The 17,961-nt window shown below is 33.1% G+C and overlaps 1 long non-coding RNA gene across 2 annotated transcripts in view; it reads right to left on the reverse strand.

Annotated features, from left to right (window-relative positions):
• LOC141560912 (uncharacterized) overlaps positions 1-17,961 on the reverse strand; it is a 506,908-nt gene that overhangs the window by 36,963 nt on the left and 451,984 nt on the right. For both annotated transcript variants that reach the window (XR_012487892.1, XR_012487895.1), the window contains one exon: positions 3,627-3,706. This is a non-coding gene — a long non-coding RNA (uncharacterized LOC141560912). The remainder of the gene's footprint in view (positions 1-3,626; positions 3,707-17,961) is intronic.

Genomic DNA, 17,961 nt, shown 5'->3' on the forward strand with positions numbered 1-17,961 from the left:
GTTAATTCTGTAAATAGTTTAGAAATGAGGTCTTTATGAAATCCCTTGAATGTTAAATATTTTTTCCAGTTTATTGATACTATTGCAATTTTGGCTGCATTAATATTGTTTATACAAAAGCTTTTAAACTTAATATCATCAAAATTATCCATTTTGCATTCAGTAATGTACTCAAGTTCTTCTTTTGTCACAAATTTCTTTCTTCTACACAGATCTGAGAGGTAAACAATTTTTATTCTTCTAATTTACATATAATATCACTCTTTATGTTTAAATCATTAAACCATTTTAACTTTAAGTTGTTATACAGTGGTATGTGGTCTATGCCTACTTTTTGCCATACTAATTTCCAATTTTTCCCAGCAGTTTTTATCAAATAGTGAGTTCTTATCCCAAAAGCTGTAGTATTTAGGTTTGTCAAACACTAGATTTCTATGATTATTGATTATTATTTTTCATTAATCTCTTGAAATTATTGAGCTTTTATCCTTCCAAATGAACTTTGTCATTATTTTTTATAGTTCTGTAAAATAATTTCTTAGCAGTTTAATTGTTAAGGCACTGACTAACTAGATTAATTTAGGTAGTATTGTCATTATTATTATATTTGCTTGATACTTGGTATTTTTCCAATTAATTAGATCTGACTTGATTAGTGTGAAAAGTGTCTTATAATTATGTTCATATAGTTCCTCACTTTCTTGGCAGGTAGACTGTAATATTTTATGTTATTAAAAGTTATCATAAATAGAATTTTTCTTTGTATCTATTGCTGTTGGACTTTGTTGGTAATATGTAAAAGTTCTGATGATTTATGTGGATTTATTTTGTGTCATGTAACTTTGCTAAAGTTGTAAATCATTTTTAGGAGTTTGTTAGTTGATTCTCTAAGATGTTCTAAGCATACAATTATATCACCTGCAAAGAATGCTAATTTAGTTTATTCATTACCAATTCTAATTCATTTCATCTCTTTTCCTTCTCTTATTTTTCTTAGGAATAATGCAATTATTTCAATTAAGACAACTCTGAGATACCACTACATACCACTCACATTGGTTAAGATGACAGGAAAAGGTAATGATGAATGTTGGAGAGCATGTGGGAAAACTGGGAACTGTGAATGGATCCAACTACTCTGGAGAGCAATTTGGAACTATGCTCATAAAGTTATCAAACTGTGCATACCCTTTGATCCATCAGTGTTACACATGAGCTTATATCCCCAAAAAATTCTTAAAAAAGGGAAAGCGACCCACATGTACAAAAATGTTTGTGGTAGCCCTATTTGTAGTGGCTAGAAATTGGAAACTGAATGGATGGCTAGCAATTGGAGAATGACTAAATATACTGTGGTATATGAATGTTATGGAATGTTATTGTTCTATAGGAAATGACCAACAGGATGATTTCAGAGAGGCCTGGAGAGACTTACATGAATTGATGCTAAGTGAAATGTGCAAAACTAGGAGATCATTATACATGGAAACAAGAAGACTACATGATAATAAATTCTGATGGATGTAGCTTTCATCAACAATGAGGTGATTCAAACCAGTTCCGATTGTTCAGTGATGAAGAAAACCATATACACCCAAAGAGAGTACTGTGGGAAGTGAGTATGGACCACAACATAGGATTTTCACTGTTTCTGTTACTGTTTGCCTGCATTTTTGTTTTCTTTCTCAGGTTTTTTTTTCTTTCTAGATTCAATTTTTCTTGTGTAGCAAGATAACTGTATAAATATGTATACATATATTGGATTTAATATGTATTTTAACATATTTAACATGCATTGGACTACCTGCCATCTAGGGGAGTGGGTGGGGGGAAGGAGGGGAAAATTTGGAAAAGAAGGTTTTGCAAGAGTCAATGGTGAAACCTATGCATATGTTTTATAAATAAAAAGGTATAATAAAATAAATTTTACAAATAAATACAAATACAAATACAATACATATAAAATTTTATTTTATGGTAGTTAAATAAAAAGAAGTAATGCAATTATTTCTAATATAATGTTGAATAGTAATGATGATAGCGGACAAAGTTGTTTCACCCCTGATCTAAAAGGGAATGGTTCTTGTTAATCTCCCTTATATCTGATGCTTGTTGATGAGTTTAAATAGGTGCTACTGATCATATTAAGGAAAACTCTATTTATTTCTATACTTTCTAATGCTTTTTAAGAGGAATGGTTATTATAATTTGTTAAATGATTTTTCTGTACCTTCTGAGATAATCATATGATTTTTGTCTTTTGGTTATTGATATAGCCAATTATGGTAATGGTTTTCCTAATATTGAACGAGTCCTGAATTCCTGATATAAATCCTATTGGCCATAACATGTTAACCTGGGAATAACTTGGTTTTAATCTCTTTGCTAATATTTTATTTAATATTTTACATAAATTTTCATTAAGGAAATTGGTTTTGAATATTCTTTTTCTGTTTTGACCCCACCTGGTTTAGGTATCAATACCATGTCTCTGTCATAAAAATAATTTTGTAAGCATAGTTCTTTTCCTATTTTTCCAAATACATTGCATAATATTGGAATTAGTTGTTCTTCAAATGTTTCATAGAATTCATATGTAAATCTATTTGGCCCTGGAGATTTTTTCTTAGTGAATTGATAAATAGATCACTCAATTTCTTCTTAAATTAGACAATTTAAGTAATTTATTTCTTCCTCTGTTAATCTGGGCATTCTATATTTTTGTCAGTATTCAGCCATTTCATTTAGATTATCACATTTGTGGGCATATAGTTGGGCAAGAATAGCTCCTTATTATTGCTCCAATTTCTTCTTCAGTGGTGGAAAGCTTACCCTTTTCACGTTTGATACTAGCAATATGATTTTTCTTCTTTCCTTTTTTCTGATCAAATTAACTAAAGGTTTATCTATTTTGTTTTTTTCATAAAACCAGCTCTTAGTTTTGTTTATTGGTTTTTTGATTTCATTAATTTCCCCACTTATTTTCAGAATTTCAAATTTGGTACTTACTTTGGGGATTAAAGTTTAGTTGTATGCACAATTTGTGGATATTCTCTTTTTCTATTTTATGCAAGTAAGAATCTAGAGATATGAAACTTACCCTAAGAACTGCTTTGGCTGCATCCCTTAAATTTTAGTATATTGTCTAATTATTTTCATTCTCTTGGATGAAATTCTCAAACGTTTCAATGATTTGTTGTTTTACCCATTCATTCTTTAGGATCAGATTATTTAGTGTCTAAATGTATTTGTCTATTTTCCTTGGCTATTTATAACATGATTGTCATTGCATAATGATCTGAAAAAGATGCATTTACTATTTCTGCCTTCTGCATTTGATTTTGAAGTAAGCTTAGTTTCATATACCTTTTGAAGGAAATTAGGAGAGCTCAAGCAGCTTTCTGGCTTTACTCCATTATCTTGGCTATACCTTCCATATCAATATATCAATCCTTTTCTCACTCCTATTTTTTTGATGTCATCACATCAAAGTAAACTTATACTCATACTTTTACCTATGCATACTCCTTCCAACTGTATTAGAACTCAATAGTTACAATTATTGTCTTCCTATATAGTGATGTAAAAAGTTTAACTTTTAAATAATGTAGTTTTTCACTGTTTACCTTTTTTGCTTCTTTTGGTCTTTAACACCTGGCTGTCCTTGTGGTGATTACTGAGTTGAAAGGAAGGCTTCTCCAGAGACCTCAAGAAAATTAAACAAAGAACATTGCATATTAGTGCCTGAATGTGGGACCAAAGACCTACATCTGTGACCCAGAAATTAGGGTGAGTACAAAAACAGACAAGAAGGAAACTTTCTTAAGGGATAAAGTAGTGTTTTTTTTTTTTTTTGCTGAAATGAGACAAATGCTTATAAAAGAGCCTTCTTTTCCCCTTCAAGAAAAATGTATTGAAAGCATAGTTAAACCCATAAATAACCAAGGTTTGACTGTAACTTTTAGAAACAGTACAGTACACATCTCCTTGGTTCTCAAAGGAAAAATAATTAGATCCAAAGGAGTGGAAATTAGTAGTAGAACAACTATGTGACTGTTACAATAATAATGGTACTGATTTGATTCCTAAAGAAACATTTTATACATATAACAATACAATTGATTTTAAGACTAAAGGACAGGATATATCTGATTTTATAAATGCATATCCTGTTATTGTAGAGTTTGACTCTTCAGGTAAACAAAGGAGAAGATACACTCCTTCTGATCTGGAAAAATCAAGGATATGAAAAATAATTGCACTCTTTTTTTATTATATATTTTTTATAATATTATCCCTTGTATTCATTTTTCCAAATTATCTCCCCCCCTCTACTTCCTCCCCCCGAGGACAGGCAATCCCATACATTTTACATGTGTTACAATATAACCTAGATACAATACATGTGTGTAAATACCATTTTCTTATTGCACAATAAGCATTAGATTCCGAAGGTACATGTAACCTGGGCAGACAGATATTAGTGCTAACAATTTATATTCACTTCCCAGTGTTTCTTCTCTGGGTGTAGCTACCTCTGTCCATCATTGATCAACTGGAAGTGAGTTGGCTCTTCTTTATGTTGAAGATTTCCACTACCATCAGAATATATCCTCATACAGTATTGTTGTTGCAGTGTACAGTGATCTTCTGGTTCTGCTCATTTCACTCAGCATCAGTTGATGTAAGTCTCTCCAAGCCTCTCTGTATTCCTCCTGCTGGTCATTTCTTACAGAGCAATAATAAGGAATTGCACTCTTTATGGGGCTGCATCATCTAATGTTAATATGTTATTACATAATTTGGCTTATGAAATTTTAACCCCTAGTGATAGGAAATATATAGCAAGGGTATGTTTAGAACCTGGACAAAATTTGAGCTTTCTGAATAGAGTGAACTATGCAGGATAGAAGCCCAATGAAATAGGCAAATTGAACTTAATGTACAAATCATTTTTGACAAACTAGCAGGTAAAGGTCAGTATGCAGACACTTCAGTACAGATTAATTATCCCATTAGCAACATATGAGTAAATTGCTGCTGTTGCTATAAAAGCATGGGGCACACTCACAGTGAGGGGAATCCTTCACAAAAATAGAGTAAGGTCTAAATGAACCTTTTGCTGATTTTGTGGGACAACTGCTGACAGCTGTCACAAGAACCACTGGAGAAAATGCAGCTACAGGAATAATGATCAAACAATTTGCTAGAGAAAATGCTAATGAAGTTTGTAGAAGAATTATATGGGGACTACAAAAAGATGCTCTTTTAAAGGAGATCAGAAATCACTGTGCCACAGTAACCACAAATGCCTTTTATACCCAGGCTATGATGCAGACTTCCCAAGATCTGAGGCCTTGAATGAACCAAATAGGTTTTTTATCTAAGTAAGATAATTGATTTCAACTCAATAAATCACCATGTAATATCAACCCTCTTATGCCTAGAGGGTATAATGTTATCCCTTTTTATCCTCATAACCCTCTTAATTACTCACTTCCACATATTCTCAATATCTATAACCCCCTTAATTCTCCTAGTCTTCTCAGCTTGTGAAGCAGCCATTGGTCTAGCACTGCTAGTTAAAATCTCCGCCACCCACGGCTCTGATCACATCCAAAATCTTAACCTCATACAATTCTAAAAATCCTTATATCAACCCTCATATTAATTCCTTTAACCTGATACTCAAAAAAGTCCTGAATCTGAATTAACACCACAACACATAGCTTTTTAATTAGCATTTGAAGCTTAACCCTTCTGTATCACAGCTCAGACCTAGGTTACAATGACAACCCATCTTTTTCACTGGATTCTCTATCAGGACCTCTTCTAGTCCTATCATGTTGACTTTTACCACTAATAATAATTGCAAGCCAAAACCATTTAGCCCACGAACCCTTAACACACAAAAAAAAAATCTACCTAACTATACTAATTATTCTCCAACTATCATTAATTATAGCCTTTACCTCATCAGAATTAATTATATTCTATATCCTGTTTGAAACAACCCTAATTCCCACCCTTACTATTATTACATGTTGGGGGAGCCAAAATGAATGACTTAACGCAGACCTATACTTCCTTTTCTACACACTAGTAGGCTCACTCCCCATGGCAAGACAGGATCCCTTTTCACAAGGGACTTCCAGAGACACAGATCAGTGCTTTCAATGTGATAAAATAGGGCATCTGAAAGCTCAATATAGGCATAGAGATAGAATAAGAAAACATGGTGAGAGACTAAAACCCAAAACCCTATGTCCAAAATTCAATAAGTTCTTCCACTGGGACTCAGAATATAGATTGATCCAGGGAAATGAGAGGCTGGGCCCAGCTCCAAGACACAAACAAAAAAAGGTGGGCATGATGCTACCGAGTTTACATCCAGAGAGAATTTAGAACTTCAATGCTCTGATATGATCAATCTGCCAATAAGCAATCAGATGGGAGAAGGGGATTACAAGTGGGGAGAATACAGGCTTTTAAACTCAACAGAAGAGCAGTATCTAGTGCGAGTAGCTCCAATGTAATTGCCAAGAGAGAAAGGTGGTGAATGGAAGGGACTAGATGGTTAACTTCTTGGGAGAAAGGGTTTGCTTATGTCTCTACAAATGGAGAAGGAATCAGATGAGTGCCAATGAGCTGTATTCAGCTTGTCCATTGGAGAGAGAAAGAAACAGAGAAAAACCTTGAAACAAAGGAGAAGACCTAAAAAACATGTGACACTAAAAGAGCATGGCTGATAATAAGATTGTTGCAAAACTTCAAAACCAGCAGGAATCATTGGAGTCCTTAACACATGATGAGACTATTGCAGGACTTCAAAACTTGCAGGAATTATTGGATTTCCTGGCACATGAAATAATAATGAACAATAGATTTGTTTTGGACTACTTCTAGGATTTACAGACATGTATAATTCCTTGTGTTGATTCATGTTATTTATTGCATCACTATTAGCCTATATTACTATATGATTATGTAATTTATATAATTATGTGTAATACCTCTCATATTGATGGCTTTATGTATACCTGTTTCAAGTGAGACCCTTAAGAAACCCACTAATTTGGTTTGATCCTCCATTTTCCTTTGGTTTTCATCTCCCTTCCTGAGACATCAAGGAGAGTGTGATCACCTCCCTTTTTTTGGTGTTTTCACCCCCTTGAGAAGTCAGGAAAGATGTGACCACCTATGTTCTAAAACAAAAGAAAGTGGGAGATGTTATGGGCCAGAACTATGAAATAAGGATTCTTACAAGATGTTGTCAGTAGAATTGATGAGACAAATATTAATCTAGTGTAGCATGAAGCTTAATAGTTCTCTAAGTTCAGTATGATTGATTTAACTTTACAACAAATAATGGTTTCCTAGTGATATGATTGGTTCATAATTAAAATAGAGCATATAAGCCAGGGAAAATTTAGAGAGACTCATTTCCACCTTCAGTCAGGCTCCTGGTGGCTCTCTGGGGGACTGAGAGAGCTTGGATTCAAGTCTAGGGAAGACAAGTAGAGTAGGGGCTGAACCACAAGCCCTTAAATTCAGATTCATTCATCCCATCTCATACCACTTTGATGGCAATGCTGTCCTTCTTAGCTTCTCCACTGAAACCAAGACTTTGGAAGGCCTTTAAGAAAGCTAATCAGAACCCTGAAAAGGAGAGAAGACTTCAAAGAGATAATAAAGGATTTGGATTTTAAAACCTGACTGTTCTTGTGGTGATTACTGCACTGAAATGAAGGCTACTACAGAGACCTCAAAGAAAATTACAGGTTATTGAAGACTGATTTTTTTTGGGGGGGGTTGGTTCTTCTATTATCATCAGAATTGATTGAAAAATCCCCTATTTTATTGAATGTTTTTATTTTTCCCATAAAATATTAAGCTCAATTCTGCTGGGTAGCTGATTCAATTCCTCTTTGTCTTTTAGAATATCATATACTAGGCCTGTTGATCCTTTAATGTGGAAACTGTTAAGTGTTGAGTAATTCTATATGTAGCTCCTTGTGATTTGAATTGTTTCTTTCTGACTATTGCAGTACTTTTGCCCTAATCTGCTAATTCTAGAATTTGGCTATAAAATGATTTGGTATTTTCATTCTAGAGTCTTTTTCATAATGTGACTGGTATATTATTTCAATGATTATTTTATCTCGATAAATCTTGGAGATAAAATCAGTTTTCTTTGATTTTTTTCTTGAAAGATTGCTCAGACTTTTTTTTTTTTTTTTTTTTTTTTGAACATGGCTTTCATGAAGTGGAATGATTTTAATTTTTTTCTTTACTGAAGGGACTTGTATATGCAAGAATGTTTGTGGTAGCCCTCTTTATAGTAGCCAGAAATTGGAAACTGAGTGAATGCCTGTTACCCCTATGGACTACTCTAACCTGGTAACTCCCCTTAGAGCTACTCTTAATGCCCGTCTGTTGACGGCACGGCTAGGCCACACTTATCTGTCTTCGGGCACCAACCCGGATCCCATAGAGACAGACCACCATTAGGTAGGGGTGAAGCAAAAGAGAACTTTATTCTGAGATAGCACATATTTATACCCCACAGATGATATGGGGGAGGGGGGAAGTCCTCTAGGAACCTGGCATAATGTGATTGGCCTGAAAAGAAGGAGGGAGGCATGCTAGGCTTTGAGAGCACTAAGGAGGGAGGCGTGGTACATGGAATCAGACACCGCCTCATGGGGCTGTGCCCCACCTCCATGTAGGACTGGCCTGCGCCTCTGAACCTCTCATCCCTCAGGTCCTCCCACATGCCTTGAACTGCCTTCCTTGCTTCCAGAGGCTTTTTAACCCTTACAGATGCCCATCAATTGGAGAATGGCTGAATAAATTGTGGTATATGAATGTTATGGAATATTATCGTTCTCTAAGAAATGACCAGCAGGATAATTTCAGAAAGGCCTAAAGAGATTTACATGAACTAATGCTGAGTGAAATTAACAGGACCACAATATCATTATATATTTCAACAACAATACTATATGATGATCAATTCTGATGGATGTGGCCCTCTTCAACAATTAGATGAATCAAATCAGTTCCAATAGAACAGTAATGAATTGAACCAGCTACACCCAGTGAAAGAATTCTGGGAGATGAGTATGAACCACTACATAGAATTCCCAATCCCTCTATTTTTGTCCGCCTGCCTTTTTTGATTTCCTTCACAAGTTAATTGTATATTATTTCAAAGTCCATTTCTTTTTGTAAAGCAAAATAACTGTATGGACATGTTAAATACAATATTTAACATATACTTTAACATATTTAACATGTATTGGTTAACCTGCCATCTGCAAGAGGGGGTGAGGGGAAGGAAGGGAAAAATTGGAAGAAAAGGTTTTGCAATTGTTAATGCTGAAAAATTACCCATGCATATATCTTGTAAATAAAAAGCCATAATAAAAAAAGGAGGATTGCTTGGCCTTAGATAGAGAAAACTAGACTCAATAAGTGAAAATTTTAGGGCAAGGGTTTTTGACCAGGGATCCATGAAGTTCCTTAATTTTTTTTTTTTTTTTTTTTTTTTGGGATAAGGGTATTTCAATAAAATAAGTTTACTTTATAAAAATAAAATAAAATATGTTTTTTCTTTCTGGATCTATTTTCTAGGTTAGTTGTTTTTCCAATTTGGTATTTTAAATCTTCTTTCATTTTTTTTTCTTTTTCTTTAATTTTGCTTGACTCATTCTTGATGTTTTATTGAGTTATTGGCTTTCACTTGTCCAATTCTAATTTTTAATGAATTATCTTTTTCAATTAGATTTGTGCCTTCTTTTCTATTTGGCCAATTCTACCTTCAAAAGAGTTGTTTTCTTCAGTATATCTTCTCCCCCCTCCATTTCACCAAATCTATTTTGTTATGGAAATGTTTTCTTCAATATTTGTGTTTTGTATTCCATGCTGTTGATTTCACCCCTCTATAATTCTCCAGCATAGCTTTCATTTATAGTTGGCAAAATAACTGCTAATTATTGGTCAAATTTCCTCTTCCTTGGTGGAAAGTTCTCCCTTTTCATTTTTGAGCCTAACAATTTGATTTTCTTCTTTTCTTTTTCTAATCAAATTAATTATTTATCTATTTTGTTGTTTTTTTCATAAAACCAACTCTTTGTTTTATTAATTCAATAGCTCTTTTATGTACACTTTTAATAATCTCCCCTTTTATTTTCAGAATTTCAAATTTGGTATTTAATTTAGGATTTTTAATTTGTTCTTTTCCTAGCTTTTTTACTTGTAAGCCCAACTCATTGTTCTTATCTTTCTCTATTTTATGGAAGTAAGTTTCTAGACTTATAACTTTTTCTTTAATAATTGCTTCCTTCAAATTTTGGTATGTTGTTTCATTAATGCTATTCTCTTGGATGAAGCTATAGATTGTATCTATGATTTGTTGTTTCATCCATTTATTCTTTAGCGTTATATTATATTATTTAGTTTACAATTAATTTTTGGTCTATTTTCCTCTGGCCTTTTATTGCATGTGATTTTTATTACATCACTATCTGAAAAAAAAATTCATTTACTATTTCTGCCTTTCTGTTTTTTTTTTTTTTTTTTTTTTTTTTTTTGCTTTTATTCCCTAATACATTGTAAATTTTTGTTTAGGTTCCACTATCTGTTGAGAAAAATAAAGTATATTTCTTTCTGTCCCCATTCAATTTTCTCCAAAAACCTAACTTTTCAAAGATTCTATTTATTTCTTTAACATCTTTTTAAAAATCTATGTTGTGGTTTGATTTATCAAGTTCTGAGAGAGCAAGATTGAGATACCCGACTAGTATATTTTGGAGTCTATTTTTTCTTGTATTTCTCTTAATTTCTCCTGTAGGAATACAAATGCTATTCCATTTGGTGCTATTGCTATTGCTTCATTATCTATGGTACCCTTTAGCAAAACATGCTTAACTTTCTTATACTTTTAATTATATATATTTTTTACTTTTGTGTGATCTGAGATCAGGATCCACTACCCCACCTTTTTTTTTTTTTTTTTTTCACTTTAGCTGATAATAAATCATGCTCCATCTTTACTCTTTATGTATCACTCTGCTTTAAATATGTTTCTTGTAACCAACATGTTGTCAGATTTTGGCTTTTAATACAGTCTGTTTTCCACTTCTGTTTTTTGGGAGAGTTCATCTCAATTACATTTACAATTCAAATAATTAATTCTGTATTTCCTATCATTCCTAAATTATGTTTTCTCTTTTCTTTCCTCTTTTCCCTTGTTCTCAGTATTTTGCTTCTGACTACCACCTCCCTCAAAATATCCTCTTGCTTTACAGCCCCTCCCCCTTTCTTATACCTTTCCCTTACTACTTCTGTTTTCCCTTCTATTAGCATTCCCTTTTCTTTCCCCCTTTCTCCTCCCACTTCCCTATAAGGTGATACAAGTTTTTTTTTTTTTTTTTTTTTTTTTTTGTGAAACCAAATATGTCTTATATTTCCTCTTTGAACCAAATCTGATGAGATTAAGATCCATGCAATGTTCACACCCTCCTTCTTTTCCTCCATTATAATAGATCTTCTTTCCCTCTTCATGAGATGAAATTTACCTCAATCTGCCTCCATTTTCCTCTTTTCCCAGCACAATCTGTTTTCTACCTCTCCTTTCTTTATTATATTATTACAATAAAATCCAATTATATCCACACTCTCTAAGTATACCCACAATAGCAATATACTTCTCAAAGTTCTTTCTTTTTTACCTTTTTATATTTCTCTAGAGTTCTGTATTTAGAGATCAAATTTTTTGTTCAGCACCAGTCTTTTCATCAGAAATAAATGAAATTCACATGTATCATTGAATGTCCATCTTCTTTCCTGAAATATAATGCTCAATTTAGCTGGATACTTGATTATTGGCTGCAATTCAAGTTTCTTTGCCTTTCATTTTAACAGATTCCAGGGCCTTGAATTTTTAAAATTGAGTCTGCTAGCTTCTGGGTATTTCTGATTATGGCTCTTTAATATTTAATTTTTTTCTTTCTGGCTGCTTCCCAAATTTTTTTCTTGGATCTGATAATCCTGAAATTTAGCTATTATATTCCTTGGAGTTTTCATTTTTGGGGCTCTTTCAGGTTGTGATAGAATTCTTTCAATGAATACTTTACCTTCTGCTTCTGAAACATTAGGATAGTTTTTCTTGATGATTTCCTGAAAGATGATGTCTAGACTCTTTTTTTCATTATGGCTTTCAGGGAATAAAATAATTTGTAAATTGTTTCTCCTAGATCTATGTTCATCATCCGTTGTTTTTCCAAGGAGGTATTTTATGTTTACTTCTATTTTTCATTTTTTTGGGTTTGTTTGATTGATTATTGAAGTCTATTTAAATTGTTCATTTTCATTTTTTCAATTCTAATTTTTAATGTTTTATTTTCATCAGTTACCTTATTTAGCTCCTTTTGTATTTGATCAATTGAAATTTCAAATGAGTTGCTTTCTTCATTGCATTTTTCCATTTCTCTAATTGTTTTCCAATAAATTGATTTTTTCATATATATTTTGTAGGGAGTTATAAGCTTTTTCCATTTCATCATATCTATTTTAAGTAGTTTTCTTCATATAATTTCTATTTCTCCTTTTCCATACCCTCTTGCAAAGATCTCATTTCCTTTCCTCATTTTTTCTCTCTTTTAAGATCATTTTTTAAATTTTCCATGAAAGCCTTGTGAAATGGGGAGCAGCTCATATCTCCCTTTGTGGCTTCATCTATTGCCTTTAGGAACCTCAGGATTTGAGTTATATTTTTCTCTTGACTAAAGCTGTCTATGGTCATAATTTTTTTTAAATTTTTACTCATTTTAAGGGTTGAGATCTGCTCCTAAGGCAAAGGGGTGGCAGCTGCTTTAATTTGGCCTGGGACAGTTCTATTGACTGACTTCTGGTACTGGGTAATCACAGCAAAGTCCCATGTTCTTTTGTGGCTCAGTGGCTTACAATTTGCCTTTTGTGTTTGCTTTTGGGTGTCTTACAACAAATTTGCTAAACCACCTGCTTGCAACCAGGAAAGAGTAGCCCAAAAGCCTCACTGAAGATTCCCTGGTACATGGATCCTCACTGTTCTGGCTCCCCATTCTAGATCTGTACCCTGGGCTCCTTATGCTGAGATCTGGGCTTGGCAGACTCTCCCCTTTCCTGATTGAAACATCTCTTCTGAAGGTCTTCCAAAGTAGCTTCTTTTGGAAATGTGCTATACTCCAAATATTTGTGGGTTCTGTCACTCCAAAACCAGTTCAGAGGCTTATTCTACAATTGGTTTGAGAGAGGTCAGAGAAGGCCCTGAATCAATGGCAGAAGAAGAGATTAGGAAAACAAAATAACCATCCTGTCTACAACGAACTCTTAGGATGATTAGAGATAATTTTCAGAAGCTTGCCATGGAAAACTAAAGAGTATTTTTAAGGGAATTTTAGATGTGTTATAATAAATCTGGATGTGCTTAAACAGTCCCAGAGGAGTTTAAAAAAGTCTGGATGTGTTTTCTCAAATAACTATTTAAAGCATATTAGAGTTTTTTAATTGCACTGGGACTTTTCAAAGCATATCAGGGCAAAACAGTAGAGTATAGGCCCCAATATGCTAATTCATAGCTAGCTAGACCCCTGAAATAAACCTGCAACACTTCATTAATCAGGCAGTAATTGAATTGGCACAGTGCTTTTGTACAAACTACATGAAAATTAAAATACCAAAACTGGCAGCAAGAAAGGGTAAGGTTCTGAGCAATGGTGTGTTTTGGGGCATCATATTTACAGTTATAGTTGGGCAGATGGCTTTGGTGTCAAAGAGGTTCTGAAAGCAGAACTCACTTTTTTCTCTGAGTCTAATACACTGTTGATTCTTACTGACATGGTTTTTTCAGGTAAATAATATTTGGTGACCAAAAGCATTATCCAATGGAAATAAAAGTAATGACTAATATATTTTACTCTGTCATGTAAAGACATCTGCCAATTAATGTTATTATAAAATAATAGTGAGGAACAGATGTTTCATTTGCTAATTTTATATCTGACTGTTTGAAAGCTAACTACCTGGGGATTTAACTGGCAAATACAACTTTGCTTACAAAAAGAGACAATATATGCATTTTCCTGCACAGCTGATGGGATATAATTCGGGATATTGATTGCCCATAGTAAGAGCTCAGTAAGAAGAAGACTGATTGCTTCTAAATGAAGAGAAGAAAAATAGCACTTTAAGCCTTTTTTTTTTTTTTTTTTTGCTCCAAACAGAACATTAAGCATATTGCCATACCAAGAAAGGCTGTTCCAATAAAAGAAATTTATCTGTCATACTGTGAGAATTGAGATGGGGGGTAGCAGAGGATTTGGATAAAATGAAGACTGACATAAGCTTTTATCCAGAACTTAAAACCAAAATCATTTTGAAAGTCTTTTAATGAATCTTTAGCTGTCCTAAAAATTAGGAACATTGGGGAAGTGGAGTATACATTCTAATTTATCCTTATTCCTTACTTCTCCTATCTCTGGTCATTATACCTCTCACTAGTTTTCTATCCTTTTTATAAGCATAAAATTATAATACTTATCTTATTGTGACTTACAATTTGTTCATTAATGTATCTAATAGCAATTTATTTCATTTGTATATACAATGGCTGAAGAGCTGTGGTTCAAAGTTTTGTAACTTTTCTTGGGGCCAAAATAAGCTTTCTGAGGTGAAACTACTTAGAGTCTGCTTACTAAAAACTAGAGATTTCTTTTAAATAACAAAAGCTTGATCCAAGTGTGAGTAGCTCAATTTTATGTTCTGTTGGGAGTAAACCAGATTACTAAGCATGCAGATGAGCATTTTGAAACTTTTTCTTACTTTTGCTATTGATGAAAATACCTGTCCTCTGAGATAATCTCCAATTTCAACCAATATTGTTCCATTCTGTTTCCTCCATTTAAATGTGAGCCAAGCCAGATATACTGACATATGTTTATTATTCCTGCTGCTGGGGAATTTGAGATTGGTGGATCATTAGTAATTGAGAGATCTGAGCTGCATGTTCATTGACTGATTGGGAGTGCACATAAAGTCTAGCACCAAGGTGGTGAGCTATCTAAGAAGGAACAAATAATGCCAGGTAGGAAACAAGATCAGAGTTCCTACACCTCTCAGTAATAAAGTTGTCCACAAATAGCTGATGAATCCAGGCAAGATAGAGAGACCTAGTCCTTAAAAAAAAACAAATAATAGCCTCATTTTTGCTTTTCATCATATCCTTAGCACTTGGCATGGTGCCCAGCCCACAGTAAGTATTGAATAAACAATTAATGCTTATTGACTGACAATTAAGCTTAAGATTGCTATCTTTAGTTAGCATATAGAATTCTTCTAAGTAATATATGACCAAGTTTTTATTCTCATTTCCAAAACTTGTTATTATATACTAAGAAGCTCCAAATATTCAAGTTTTTCATTTAATACATATTAATGATTACAGTTTATGTGTATATAGCACTCTATGTTACAAAGTGAATTCTCCTTCTATATTATCTGGGTTCAACATCCCAGTGACAGTCTGACAACATCCTTGTGACAGTGACAATTAGGTTCTTAATTTTTGTGTGCGCTCTCTATGAAAACAAAATGAAAAAATCTAACAGCCTTCAATCTTGAAGGAGCTTATACTCTGGGAAGGAAGTTAAGACATATACATAAATAACTATGATATGTATTTTAAGAGAAAATAACATAAGAAAAGTTAAGTGTGAGTGATCTGAGAGACTAAAGAAGTGTTTTCCAGTAAAAGGCTTCTAGAAAGATATTAGCGAAGAGATGACAATTTAGGAGTTTGACTTTAAAGGGGGAGAAAGATTTTAATAAGGTAAGATGGGAAGATCTGGCTGATGGTAAGCACAACTATATAGATTTGGAAAGAGTAGTATGGGAACAAAAATAGCAAATATGTCACTTGACTACAATGTAGAAAAGGAAACAAGACAAATACCAAGCATATTGACCAAGAGTACATCATTATAGAGCATTTAAACCCATGTTTTCTGATTCAAGGCCAGTAAACATTCTACTTTGGTGGAGAAATTGTGAACAATAAAATGGGTATTCCAGTTGAAGCACTTTATATTTAAATCTATTAGCCCTTAAACAGAAAAAAATTGCTTCTTTACTTCTAGACTCCTTCATCTATAAAGATATAGCTTTTTCTGTGAGGTGTGGAGTTGCAGTTATAAAAATATATTTGAATTCTTCCACAGACTCTTAGATTTGTGATCCTGGGCAAGTCAATTAATCTCTTTGACTCTCAGTTTCCTCATCTGTAAAATTGAGACAAAGTGAAATAATTTGTGTAAAGTGCCTTGCAAACTTCAAAGAACAAGACAAATTATCATTGATATTCTTCTTATTATTATTCTTATTATTATTATCACTACTACTATTAATTATTGGGGTTAGCAGTGAACTCTTCTTGTGTTAAATAAATATACTTTTTAATATGTTATTTAGGTTATTTGGCAGCCATACCAACATAATTCCCCAATATTTCTTTATAGGATTCCTGAGAGTTGTGCTCTTATTGAATTGGTAATTAATTACTTGTTATGTGATTGAGTAGGTTAAACAGTTATTTTGATCAAAATTATTTCTCTGAAGTCTTATACCTATTGTCTGAGTGACTGCCACCAGGCAAAAAAAAATCTCAAACCAAATTTTATGGCTATCTAAACAAGTGAATCAAAATTTAACCTCCACAAATAGGTATTGTTACCTTCTGTAGACAAAATAAATTCACTTTTGACAAAATAAAATGAATATAAATAAAATATTATAAAAGTAGAACCATTCTTAAAGAATAAAAAAGGAACCATTCAGACTTTTTGAAGTGCATAACTTCAATTCCACTCCTTATCAATTGCTGTTCATCTTACTGTAGAGTTAGTTGTATGCTTTGTGATTAACTTTTAGAATTCCCAATCTTGTATTTTTTTCTGATCAATTTCATTGCTAGTCTAATTACTCTTGAGAAGTTTGAAGGCTGAAACTTTTTAGATAACAGAGGAAAATGAGAATCCCCTTCTTTGAGCGTTAAAAACTTTTATTTCTCTGCCCTCACATACCAGGACTCTCCTTTCATTCAGAATTGATACATATATCATGGCACTGTAGAGTTCCATGTTTGTTGTTGTTTATCCTTCATTCTCACAGAAGAATATGATAACATGATAGTAATACCATGACATTTAAGTGAATTGGATTAAAGTAAGGGTGGACTGTGCAAAGTCTCCAACCTCACTTTTTCCTCAAGAATCATGTAGGTCCAATGACAAGATATATATCAGCATTACTGGAGATGGCTCTATGTACAGTGCACCTTAGCCTTTTAAAGCTAAAGTCTTTAAACAATTCTCAGTTTGAATGAGGCAATGCCCATTTAGTAATTGGGGCTAGGTAAGAATAAAGGCAAAGAACGGTATCTTTTACCTAGTCAAAAAAATAAAATCTGACAAGGGAAGACATTCTAGATTTCTGGCCAAAACAGAAACAATTGCTATTTATATTCACTCTGAGTCAATTATGGCTTGGATTGGGACCAATAGTTGCCCAATCAATGAGAGTCTGAGTGATTTGGATTTAAGGTATGGTGCTTAAAAAAGAAAACTTGAGGTAAATTTCAAGATATCTTAGGATGGTCCAGAGAATAAAAATAAAATATATTAATTTGGATAGATCATTATTTGAAAGATCCTTTTTTTTATAAAATTGATATTAAAATCTTATGGATTATAGACACTGAAATCTTTGCCAGTTTCTTTCCAAGTTGATGCCATCAAACTTTTTATTTGCTTGCTTATTTGGTACCTTCAGTAATACAAGACAATATTTCATTCTTTAGACAGGCATTCTTTGGCATGGAGGAGTGAACTCTAAACAACTTAGTCTGACAATAATTGAGACAAC

The sequence above is a fragment of the Sminthopsis crassicaudata genome, chromosome 3 (assembly GCF_048593235.1).
Source record: "Sminthopsis crassicaudata isolate SCR6 chromosome 3, ASM4859323v1, whole genome shotgun sequence".
Lineage (NCBI taxonomy): Eukaryota > Metazoa > Chordata > Mammalia > Dasyuromorphia > Dasyuridae > Sminthopsis > Sminthopsis crassicaudata.